Source organism: Molossus molossus, unplaced genomic scaffold, assembly GCF_014108415.1.
Source record: "Molossus molossus isolate mMolMol1 unplaced genomic scaffold, mMolMol1.p scaffold_m16_p_4, whole genome shotgun sequence".
NCBI lineage: Eukaryota > Metazoa > Chordata > Mammalia > Chiroptera > Molossidae > Molossus > Molossus molossus.
This window is the reverse complement of record NW_023425377.1, coordinates 104,905,249-104,918,968: the sequence shown is the minus strand read 5'-3', so window position 1 is coordinate 104,918,968 and position 13,720 is coordinate 104,905,249.

Below are 13,720 nucleotides of genomic sequence, written 5' to 3'. Positions count from 1 at the left end.
CTGTTCTTACTATATCTTTGCTAACTCACAGATTTCCCTTCCCCGCCACAAGTAAAAATACCCATTTTTCATTCTCCATCAGCACTCTCAAGAAACCTTAATACTTTGAAAATGACTCCCAGCTCTACATTTTCAGCATATCACTCATTAGTTTAACTCTCTTATGTCTTGAGATTGCATCAGTATCCAACATTTACCCTAAAATTTAAGGTCCAAAACAAAATATAATGCCCCACTTTTGAACTATTTTTTACAAGAAACCACTAGAGCACCATACTAAAATAGTGGTACGATCTTCCTTTTCACTCCTCCAATTGTATAGCTCTTTTCGTTGACTATGGTGTAAAAATGTTGGTTCTCTAGAAAAAGTCCTCTTGTCTTAAAATACAGTTTCTCCTCAATCATCTAAAACTACCGTCTCAGGAACATTCTTCTCAATTGCTTCTTTGATCTGTAAACATGTATCTACACAAACACAGATTGACCCTAAACCTATTCAACAACTTCCCTCTGTATTCCCACCAAGCTAACTCCCTAATTACATTTGTCCCTCACACCCTCCAATTCCAAAAGTCTTAAACACTTTACTTCCCAAAAAAGATCTTCCCAGATTTGGTTCAGACATTCTAATTAGTCCTCCATAGTTAAACACCAACAATTCCCTAATGAAAATGTCAAAGATATACATTTATATCTATAAGGTACCAAACATACAGTGGCAGTAGACCAATAGTAGTCCATTCTCACTTTCCTACAATTTCATACAATCTGTGATTCATTATCTTTGCCACCCATAAGTAAAAGCATCTCAAAGGCAGGGATCCCAAATACTTTGTTATTTCTTTGATACCCAAATATGCAATAAAACATTACCACAGTCAAAGCAATAAAAAGTAAGTAAACAACTTTGATGGAGTACAATCTACACTTAAACTATAGTTTGTTGGTTTGTCCTCTCTTCCTTCCCCCCAAAAAAGACTGTGAAAAGACTAGACTTTTCTTCCTCCTATTTCGATAAAACATGTGATACTGAATTCCTCAAGGTCACACAATAACAGAACAGAACCAGAGAGAGAAATTTTCTTTTTATTTCACGTCTAATATTATATCCACTACTCAATATTTTCATGTTAGTACCCATTCAAAATAGAATTTAAGCCCTGGTGGGTCTGACTCGGCAGTTAGAATGTCAGCCCTAGGATCAAAGGGTCCTGGGTTCAATTCCTAGTCAAGGGCATATAGGTCCCCGACCCTAGATCACCAGCCCTGTCGGGGTTGTGTGGAAAGTAACCAATCAATGTCTCTGTCTCTCTGTCTATCTGTCTGTCTGTCTGTCTCCCCGACCCCTTCCACTATATCTTTTTTTAAAAAAATCAATGGAAAAATATTCTCAGGTGAGGATTAACAAAAAAAAAAAAAAATTTTTTTTAGGGTTCCTTATAAAAGCATATCAAGAACATGGCATATAAAGAAAAACAAAACAGGTGGAGAAGTTCCAGAGGAGAGCAAAGTGATCAAAAGAAATAAATTAGTCTAAGACATACAAAGAGTCAGGAAAGATAATGGCAAAAACAAACAAACAAAAAACAATCAAAATTTGTAAAACCAGAAAAAAGGAAGTCCAGCTTATTATAGCATTTTCAACATAAAACTCTGCTTGTGTCCTGGAATGTTAAAGAGACAGGTTTGGGATGAATGAATGAACTGTTACATAATTCAGGGGCTAATAAACTTATAGAACTCATCACTTCAAAAGACAAAAAGTACAAGATGGAAACATTGTTTGAGAAAGTTTTAAATACATTTAATCAAGATCCTGAATGGAGAAGTTACCACAGATAACCCCAGACTTAAATTCGTTCCCACAAAGCTTATCCCAGCAGTGGCTTCAGAGAGAGCAAAACCACACAGTTATCTTCAAGGACCATCATTCTCTATACAGTACTCCATATGTTCTGTTATATAAAATTCAACTCTATGCTGAAGCTTTAAGATCTGTATAAATTACTTTCTTGTACCTTAATGTGGCACTCTGAGAAGATACCTAAAGTACAAATCAAAGATTTTATAGACGTCACCTCTAAAATAATGGAAGGGCAAAAAAAAAAAAAAAATCACAAATCACCCTTCAAAATATTAAATATCAGCCCTGACCGGACTGGCTCAGCGGTGAGAGCACCAGCCTGCGGACCAGAGAGTCCCAGGTTCGGTTCCCACTAAGGGCACATACCTCAGTTGCAGTTTGTCCCCGAGGCCAAATGGGGTCGTGTGTATGGCAACCACTTGATGGTCTCTCTCACATGGATGTTTCTGTCTCTGTCTCTTCCCGCCTTTCTCCCTCCCACTCTGTCTGAAGATAAAAATGCGAAAAATGTCTTTGGGTGAGCATAAAAAATATATTAAATATCAAAAGTTTCTCAAAATATTAAATATGAAAAGGTAGAGAAGTAAAGAAACTCAAATAAGCAAAGCCTCCAGTCACTCTGCCAAATAACAAGTGCTGGCAATTAGGAGATATGCTACTCCCTCCACCCCAAAAAATCATTTGGGTAAGGAATAACAACTTTCATAAACTGGTTACAGGACCAAATGCTCTCCCCCAATTAACTTGTGATTCATAAGAAGTCAGAATTTCCCTAGTAATCGAAATGTTACCGTGTCCTCCTGATACACAGGAATTGGCCCCAGGAAATGAGAAAGTAAAAACTCCAGTACGGACAGGTACTGAAATGAAAATCTCTTCAAGGAACAGTGCACGAAATAAAATTAAATTAAAGGAATTTTACTTTCAGGGGCTCACAGGGTAAGAGGTTCCCTCTTGAGAAGCCCAGTAAGAGTTGCCCAGAAACAAAAACTACAGCGCAGTTTTTCACACCTGGCGTACCAGGAAAAGGTATATTACAGAGATGTCCTTTGTATGCACATACACACCGGCTTCCTCAATTTCCTTTTGTCAATTACTAGCCAGAAAGGTGCAAGTGTCCACTCTGGAGAAAGACAGAACTCTTCTAAGAGAAGCCAGTAACCTTGCGTATTACACGTAAAAGAGCAAAAAGGTTAAACACGGGACTGCCTAATACCGTCTCCTGCCGGGAGGAATAAAGGCACCTCCTCTCATCTAGGCACTCCCTACACTCCTGGAAACCATCAGCAAAACTCCCGGAGGTCGCACCAGCATCTTCCCACTTCCCACCCCTCGATCCCCTTCCCGGGGCCACTCACACTTTAGAGACGAGCCTTGGCGCTGAGAAAGGGGGCTGGTTCCCTTCCTCCTCCGGACCGAGACTGCAGCTGCCGCGGCTCCGACCCGCGCGTCCCTGAGACGAAGCGGGGCTCGTGTCGCTCAACCAGGCGGCCCGCCGGGTCTCTTCCGCGCTGCCGGAGCAGAGGCGGCTTTGGCCCCGCGTAGCTCCTCTTTTCCTCTTCCTGGGTCCCTTCACGCTGGCTTCTGCCTGTCCTAGGCCACTTCTCCCGGGACAGTCACGTTCCGGAGGCTCCGGATTTTGTGTTTATAAAGTTTCCTCTGGGCGGAGGCAGCGGCCGGCCCCCCGGGTCCCCCCGGCCCCGCCGCCCTCGGGGCTGGGGCGGGGGAGGGGGCTCTAAGAACTCCTCCCGGAGTCCTGCCGAGGAGCCGGGGGGCCGGCGACTGGCCCGGGGAGAAGACCCCCGAGGGGGATAAGGGAAGGGGGAAGGTAAGCAAAGGACAGCGGCGCCGGTCCTGCTCTCCCCGCCGCCCCGGCCACCGCTTCACATCGGGATCCACGCCCCCCGGCCGGGGGTGGTCGCTGGGCTTGGGGCCCCGGCTCATACACTCCGGGGCGAGATGCTAAGGCCCCGGGCGGGTGGCCGAGGCGGCGGCAAGGTGGGGGACCCGGCCGGCTCCGCTCGGCGCCGCCCCCGCTCCCGGCTCCTGCATGTGTCGCTGCGGCTGGGACCCCCTCCCTATACCTTGGGGGTCCCGCGCCCCGCGCCCCGGGACCAGATAGAAGCTCCGACCCCTCCTCGGCGTCCTCTCACCGCGGAGCTGCTGACTAGCCCGGGCCCGGGGTAGCCGCCTCCCTGCCCCCCAGCCGCCGGCTCCGGCTCGGGCTCGGGCTCCGGCGTGTGCAGCCGCTGCTGCCGGCCGGGAAGGTGAGGGGGGGAGAGGAGCGGTGGCCGCGGCTCCCGCTGGCCCAGGCTGGGGCGGAGGTCGTGGCGGCAGCCAGTGCACGGGGGCGGGGTCTTTCGGATGCTCCCAGGCTCTCACGCTCTCGGCGGCGGCGGCGGCGGTAGCGCCCGGAGCTCAGCTCGCTGTCTCGCTCGCTCTGTGCGGGGCTCTCGCCTCACTCCAGAGAGAGGGGCGGGAGGAAAGCGTCGCGGGCCGATGACGCAAGTCACCTAGCAACCGCTCTCCTCCCCCCTCCCTTTTCTTTCCGCTCGGAGGCTTCCTCGGCAGGCCTTTTTCCCCTTTCCACCACCCCGCCCTGGGCGACTCGGGCGCGCTCTGATGACTCTCCAAAGGAAGAGGAAGTCCGGGCTCGGCGAGCGGGTGGGTGCGCCTCGGGCCGCGGGACTCACCGCCGCTGCCGCCGCCTCTACGGCCGCGTCAGAACTGAAGAGAGGAAGGGGAGGAGCCGAGGGGAGCCTAGGCTGCCGCCTGATCTTGCCCCCGACAGGAGGGCGGCGGACAGGCTTCCTCTTTAGCGGTTTCCTTCAGGGCAGGTGGTGACTGCTCCTTTGGGAGCAAGGAAAAGGATCAGGCCGCGCGGCCATGCTCCGGTGCGCACCACCTGAAGGTGAGGCATTTGGCCCCAAACAGGCCTTTGAAAAGCTGTACCGAGCGAGAAGTTGCCCTACAACCTGATCCGCTCGCTGCACCTGTTCCGGGGAGCGAGCACCCACCCTTCCCGTGGTGTGAGGCGAGACCCAGCGCCGGATAACGTGTCATCGGACCGAGTAACTGTTTAGTGAATGGGTGGATGAATGAATGAACACTCGCGCAGCTCAGAAGAGTGGATGAAGTGCTGGCGCTCTGTAAACTGCAGAGCCTTGTAAAGATGAGTTACAATGCACCCCCCTCCCCAAAGGAAATACGGGTGAGGCTTGAGTATCGAGTCACAACTTGAGTCTTATTAGAGAAAAAGGAGGCGCATCGCCCCGGCGAGGGAAGGGAGCCATCCTCCTAGAGATTGTGGAGTATTTTTGACAGTTTTTCGCGGCGGGGGGGGGGGGGGGATTCGGGGGGCTGCGGGGATTGAATTAGTGCCTCACTCCTAGTAATCATTTGTGCTTGTGGTTTGAAGCTTTGGAGAACTGACCTTGGTTGTTAATCGGTGTACATTACCGTCATCAAGAAACTGGCCTGTGTTGCAAGTCTAACTCAAAGGCTATTTCCTTTCTAAAATAAATGTTATTACTGTTGTGCAGCTTTTCCTACAAATGTTATCCTGGAAAGTAAATTCAAGTAAAACCTCAGGAAGCTGAAAGTGTAGTTCTCTAGGAAAAGAGGTTTTCAAATAAAAGGACCCAAATCCTCAGATTGAACCTGTCCTGGTGTTACAGTGTGAGAAGGAGATAAAAGCAGCAGCGATGGTGAAACGGAGCAGATTCCACAGTCCTGTCGTTGGATCCTGGCGCGCCCTACCTGCTCTCCAAGGTATAGGGAGGGGGTCCCAGCCGCAGCGACACATGCAGGAGCTGGATATTACAAGTCTTTCGGCCTTGGGGGATAAGGAGCACGTTTTTATAGGCAGATTTGGGGAGCTCGGGGTTTCTGCCACTACTGCCACCACCATATGCAAACCGTAGACCAAGGAAACTACTAACTGGATAAATCCAAAGCCTCATTTTTATTAAAATGCTGCAGAAAAAGTGATGGGAGGGGGCAGGGGGGTGTTGCAGAAGCAAGGAGAAACAAAGTGGCACCTGCCCAACTGCCCTTAATCCTAAATTCCAAGAGCCAGGTTAGCTATCCTGCTTAAGCTACCCTGAATTTGACTGCCCTTTCATAACATGCCATGTCTATGTTCTTCCAAATAAGACGCAGAGGAATCAGACTATCAAGTGCACATAACTACAGAACAAATCTTTTTTGGTTTTGCCTGCCTTCCTGATTTCCTGATGGAAGCTGAAGGAATGGAATGCACAGATTTGGGGGATTTTGTGAAGCTGAGCGCCTCAGATTTTAAGTTCTGTGGGGTTTTATTTAATATTTATTACTTTTTTTCATTGATTTTTAGAAAGAGGAAGGGGGAGAAAGAGAGAGAAATACTGATCAGTTGCCTCCCCAGCCCCCACCTGGGATGGAATCCATCTCTGAACCGGAAACTTAGGTTGGTGCCCTGACCAGAATTGAATCTGCCACCTTCTAGTATACTGGAAGATGCTCCATCCAACTGAGCCCCCCAGGCCAGGTCAGTTCTGTGGGTTTTGAATAAAAAGAGTGCAACCCAGCAACCAATGCCTCAAGGAAAGTGTGTACCAAACAGGCTTTTTCATCAACCTGATCTTTGGCTCCACCTTAGAACCTTAGTGCTCAAAGCAGAATGGCACTCCTGAGAGCCCTCCACCACCTAGGTAAGAGATAACAGCTCCACTATACTTCCTGGGCAAGAGCCACTCACCTCACCACCCAGCATGATAACTGGAGGAAACAGCTGGAACTGGCAAATGGAGAAGAGGAAGTTCATAAATGTCCAACTTGGTCAGCAATTTTTTTAGTTCTTGTATTGTTTTTTTTTTATTAATTCAGAGAAGAAAACAGCTAGTTCATTCAAAATTCAAAAAATTTTGAAGTTTTAGGTAACATTTTTTTTTCCTGGTTCATCAATTTGTTTCTGAAAAATCTTCATTTGGTTTTGTCATTAATAGTCACTAAATATTTTTATCTAATAAAATCTAGCTATTATATTTTAAATTTAACATTGAGTAAAAACAGCCTTAAAGAAACAACTTCATAAAATATCAAGGTAAGCTCAGCTGGCCAGAGTGGCTCAGTTGGTTGAGCATTTGTCCCATGCACCTAAAGGTTGCTGGTTCGATTCCCTGCCAGGGCACAGGAGGCAGCTGATCAATGTTTCTCTTCCTCTAAAATAATAAATAAATAAAAACATATTAAATATATATTAAGGTAGGCTTAGATGTAACAACACTGAAGAGCAAAGGCTTTACAAAGTTCTGACTTGAAATTTAAAGTTGAGTCGTTGAATTAAAAACGGAGTTGCCGCCCTGGCCAGTTTGGCTCAGCGGCAGCAGCTAGAGCGTCGGCCCGGCCCATGTACCAGAGAGTTCTGGGTTCAGTTCCTGCTAAAGGCACGTATCTCGGTTGCAATTTGTCCCGGCCCCAGTTGGGGTTGTGTGGGTGGCGACTACTCGATGTGTCTTTCTCACATCGATGTTTCTCTTCCTCTCTCCTTCCCACTCTATCTGAAGATGAATGCAAAAATGTCCTTGGATGAAGATTAAAAAAAAAAAGTGTTGCCAAAGGTACCAAATACATAAATATAATTGTATATTTTTTGTGTTAAATTCCAAAAGCAATGATCTATAGAACATCAAAGGGTTAGAATATCTATCATAAACATAGAATTTTCACATTTACTTCACCATTCAGTGAACAAAAACTTACCACTTACTATTTCCTAACACTGGACTAAGTACTTGCTGGACATATAATGGTGAAAAATAAACAGACCTGCCTGGCTGGTGTGGCTCAGTGGTTAAGCATCAACCCATGCACCAAAAGGTCACTGGTTGGATTCCCGGTCCAGGGCACATGCCCAGGTTATAGGCCAAATCCCTAATAGGGGGCATGCAGGAGGAGGCCAGTCGATGTTCTCCCTCATCGGTGTTTCTATCTCTCCCTCTCCCTTCCTTTCTCTAAAAGCAATAAAAGAAAAAAAATTTAAAAACGATTTGAATATGTCTGGTAATATATTCAACAAATAAATGAGTGACTGCTTTAATTCTCTTAATAAGCAAATAAATGATCACATACTAGAAACTTTCGATCCTATTGTTATTTGTCAGACTATCATTATAATTTTGAAACATTCAAAAAGTAGTATAATGTGTATCCATACACCTTTACCTTGCTACATTTGCTTTCTAAACGTTTTCTGGACCATCTAAAACTAAGTTGCAGGTATGATGCTTCACTCCCAAATACTTTAGCAGGAATAACCTAAGAAAAAGGATATACTAACCCAACCTTTAATTAGACTTAAGAAAATGAAACAAAAATCTTTATCTAAATATAGTTCACATTTAAATTTCCCTAATTATTTCAATAATATTACTTTCCATCTTTACTGGTATATAACTAACAAATAACATTGTATAAGTTTAAGATGTACAACATAATGATTACCACAATTAGGTTAGTTAGCATACTATCACCTCACATAGTTACCTTTTTTGTTTGTTTGAGTGATGACATTTAATCTACTCTCAGCAGATTTCAAATATAAAATACCAACAACATTCTTGATAGCTGTCCCCCCCACCGCAACCTGGATCAAGTCAGGGTTCACATATTGTATTCTTCAGTCATATTTAAATGTAAATATTTTAAAAACTAGACTCTCCAATATTTGAAAGTAATTGCTTTACATTATATCATTTCTCTCTTTTTAAAGATGTTAAATTTTAAGTCTACTAAGAGCATTATGTGTTTTTAGTAAGGAATGGTCTCCCTTTTTTCAGTAGCTTTTTCACTCACCTTTGACATCACTTAAAGCAACTTTAGTAGGGGGAGTCACTCACTGAAATACTGAGCATTCCACTATTTTCCTAAAGTAATCTGTACAGTGTCTTAGACAATACTTTCTTCCACCTTTGCCCCACCATACCATCATCTTTCTCCCAGGCAAAACCCTATTACCTCTTTTCCTTCTAACTTTCTAGGAGCCCATTCAAGAACATCTAACTTTGCCGTTCATATCTTATTCTCTACCCATGACCTCTGCTGAGCTCCACCAGAATCTGCACCTGATTTCCTTTACCAAAATCTTTTTGCTAGGAGTCCTTCACAAAACCTGGTAGAGTAAGTAATGATGCCTACATTCCTTTTTCCTCTTCCTGGACACATAGAAAGACTGTATTTCACAGCCTTCCTTGCAGTGAGTCTGAGGCCATGTGATTAGTAGAATGTGGGCAGAAATAATGTGTGTGGCTCCCAGGCTTGATCCCTAAAGTCTCCCATGAGATAATCAGCTTGTGATTTCTAACCCGTCAACAATGCTTAGAAGCAAAGATGTTAAGATAATTGGATCACATGCTAGGAGTCCAGATTCCTTAGTTGCTGCTTGAAGGAATGCTAACCAACCTCAATCAGACAGTGACCTGAACTAAACATAAAGTTGTATTATGTTAAATTGTTGAGTTTAATACTAAGTTTGCATTTAGAAACATAAAGAATAACAAGTCATTATGTTAGTAGTCTAGTGAGGTGGGGTTATATAAGCTTTTGTGAACAGACATGAGAATGCAACCCCTTTTTGTTATACTGTTTTTTGAAGAAACGTAAGTTCTGAGTTCAAATCCAAACAATAAAAGAACTTCTAGGGATTGACTTCTCTGTGAAAGAAGTACCACACATTAGATCATTAGCATCCTCTGGGTTTTTTGTTTAAGGCTTTCTTTTCAACAGATAGACAAGATTCCCATTCAGGTTCCCCAGCCTTTCATTCCAGGGTTGACAATTCTTTTGATAACCAAATAAAATGTCATGAGCTACCATCTTATATGTTATGAAAAGTTCAAAGCCAGTTCTCTCCACTGTGGCTGGCATAGTCAAATAATGATAATACCTTGTCCCACACTGTACACTATCATTTCATTTCATCAACATAAAACTGTTGCATGTAGTGAACTTTTAGGTTGAGTGATAACAAATCATTATAGTATAAGAATCAATTTATATCAGAGGAAACAACTTTAAATTCAACATCAGATATTACCTTTTCTAAAACTGTTGGCCAGTTGCAAGCTTGGGAAATTTCTCACGGATTATGTCTTAAGTCTCTTCCTATCACTCTATATATGCTTCTCAACCCCAGCATCCTCCTCAGATATCTCCAGAGCAATCTCCTTCAGCACAAGGTTCCTTTTACTTTATTGCTTAATACAACTCTCTTGGTTCTCAACCTTTTGCCAAAAAAAAAAAAGGCTCATTGAAATTGTTGTTAATAATGTATACAGATGCAAATAAGATAATCCAAGTGGCTTAAATATGTAGGGCATCCGCTGTTTCTCTTTAATGAAGAATACACTGGTAGGGAGCCCAAGATTGGTGCAGCAGTTCAGTAATGCCATCAAGTACCCAGGCTATTTTTTTCTTTGCCATCCTTATTGCTATCCATGCCATGTTGACTTTTATCATCAAACCTGTGGCCCGATGAGTCACAAAAAGGCTGCTGTTCCTCAGGAGTCACAGCCACATTGCAGACTGGAAGAAAGAGGAAAGCATAATGCCCGTATGAGGAAAAGTGGATTCTTCTCCCAACATTTTCAACACAATTCTGTTTAGGTCTTATCGATGCAGTGGTGCCTTGGGGACACACCAAGCTCTAAAAAAAAGACTGAGAAGTATTTTAGCTGGGCATTCTTGCTCAAAGTGAGGTTGGAATTCTGTTTATAAGGATATGGGAAAAATACCTAAGGAGTAGGGTATCAGCAGTATCTGACACTTTTTCTTAGTCTGGTGTGAATGCTATAAGAAAATATCATTTACTGTGTGGCTTATAGACAACAGAATTAGTTTTCCACAGTTCTGGAGGCTGGAAGTCTGAGATCAGGATGCCAGCATGGTTGAGTTCTGGTTAGAGCCCTCTTCTGAGTAAGACTGTCAACTTTTCATTGTATCTTCACATGATGGAGAGCAAAAAATAACAACCTCCTAACTCATTGGGCACTAATCCCATTTGTGAGAGCTCCACCCTCATGACCTCATCTAATCCTAATGACCTCCCAAAGGCCACACCTCTCAGTACCATAACATGGGGGCAGGGTGGAGATAGGATGTCAACATGTGAACATTCAGTCCATAACACACTTCAAGGTGTTTTTCTTAAAATGACCTTCTACCCCAGAGATGAAATGTCACTGCCTAATCACCAGATAAAGTTACTGTTGGTTTTTGTTTTAAATAACAGTTTTCCCCATTGTTTTGCATAGAAATTTCAGTAATATGTAGACGCCTCTCTTTTGCTTCTTGTAGTTTAAAAATTTTAGTAACTTAATTTCAGGAGCATTTTAAATAAGTTTTTGATCAGATGGTTGGTGTTAGTCTCTTACATTATCACTGCAAAGCACATCTTATTAGTGGCATTTTAAGCTATTTTTTAAACCCATGTGTAAGAATGATTAAATACTAATTTTCCTTAAAAAAAAAAAGTATTATTTTTAAAACAATCTGAAACTTACAGAAAATTTGCAAGGACAGTATAAAGAACTTCTTTTGTCTTAAACTATTTGGAAGTAAGTTGCTGACCTAATGGCCCATCACCCCAAAATACTTTAGGGAGTGTATGTAGTACATTATCCCACATAATCACAGTACGACCATCAAAATCAAGACTTTAATATTGATCATCCATACTACCTAATCCTGAGGTCCCCATTAAATGTCATCAATTGTCTCAGTAATATCCTTTATACAAAATAAAGGATACATTTAAGAATGTGTGTTGCACTGAATTGTCACATCTCTCTAGTCTGAAATGCTTCCTCAATCTTTAACTTTCATGACCCTGGTACTTTTGAAGATTACAGCTCATTATTTTGTGGAATATCCCTCAACCTGGATGTGTCTGTGTTTAGCAGGAATATCACCAAAGTAATGCTGTGTTCCTAGCATCTCATCGGGTGATGCTCAATTTCAGTTTGTCCTATTACTGATGATGTCCACTTTAATTACTTGGTTAAAAATTATGTCTTCCAGGCTTCTCCACAATGAAGTAAATCCAAAATGAAGTTACTATTTTTTTTAATAAGTATTAATTTTGTGAGGAGATGCTTTAAATCTAAATAAATATCCTATGTCTCATCAAACTTTAATTTTACTCTTTTATATGTATATCAGTATGAGTTCATAGGTTCTTATTTTGTTCAATGGATTATAATCTCTTAATACTATTTATTTTGCTGCTTAAATTGTCCCCTATTTGGCCACTAGGAACCCCTGCAAAATGGCTTCGGTGTCATTTTGTCCCATCATTCTTTCCCAGCACAACAAAAAGTTCCAGGCTCACGTTGTACTTCCCTTGCCCCAGGGTAAATTGGCTATTTCTCCAAGGAATAGTGTTACCAAATTTAAATTTGAATTTCAGATAAAAACCGAAGTATAGATATGTCCCAAGCAGTTTACTTGTTTGCTAGATATTTGCTGTATTTTTATGTATCTGGCACCCTACCGAGGAGCCCTTGTTCCTTTAAGCAGCTAATGGTATGTAGAAGCCACAATCTGGGTAGGTCTGCTGGTTGCAATTTGAGTCCACGGCTCTCAGCTTTTGATGGGCAGAGCCAGGGAACACACACACATTTATATATATATATATATATATATATATATATATATATATATATATATATATCTTGATGCCACATAAAGACACATTGCAACCCATGAGTTCACACTGATAACTTCTACTTCCTATCCAACACCTGAGGTGAGAGTTTATTCTAGTTTTCTCCCTTTCCATATTTATGACTTCATTCCTAGGGTGATAAACCTGGCTCACATTACCCTTAATATATTGACTTAATTGATCAATCGCTTGGTATAAAATTAAACTCACATGACTGTCACTGCCCGCTCACCTATGAGGAGGCCCTCCTCAGCCTGCTTGTGCTCGGACCCCTGTGCCAGGCCATCCCCACAGGAAGATACCCTCTTCACCCAACTTGGGCTCTGATACCTTCTGACACCTCGCTGCAAGCCACCTCACAGTGTAGATCCCTCTTCACCTTTCGTGGAATCTGACCTCCCCCCCACCCCCTGCCCCACTACCACCCTGGCATGCCACCCCCTGCAAGGATCTGCTCCTCTCCCCGCTCAGGCTCTGCCACCACACACCAGGCCATCGTCACGTGGAGGCCTCCTCAGCCTGCTCAGAACTGACTCCATACCCATCCTTCCTGTCTCTACACCCTCCTCCCTGCCCTCAGCATGAAAGTTTTCAGATATAATGATACTTAGTATGAAATATTATATTACTCTTTGTACTCGTAACACAAGCTGAGGTTTTCAATGTAAAACAGGTTTTGACAGGAGTCACTGGAAACACAGTTACTCGGAAATATTTTTAATCATTTACATTGAGCTGATAATAACCACAACTTATTGACTAATAATACAAACCCAAGAAAAGTCAAAATTAGAAATGTAGACCACTATTTAAAACCCGTTTGTCTCCACTTCCTCTCTAAACCCCTAAAATAATAGTCAAAGAATAAAAAGGCATAAAAAGTACAAGAGAACATGAGATGAAATGACAGAAGAAAAGAGATGTCCAGGAAATTTCTAGATGGTAGAAAATAGATGGACAAAGAAAAACTAAGACAAAAGGAAGCTAAAACTAAAGTTCCTGCAGCACAGAATCCAGCAGTAACCAGCTGATTCCTGATGCAGAACCCTATACATGTCAAAAATTGAAGTCACTAGGTGCCTCCGAAGTAATGGGTACAGGGCAAAGCAGGAAAAAGGCCAAGGGTCATCAAACATTTGAGGAGAATCTAAAAT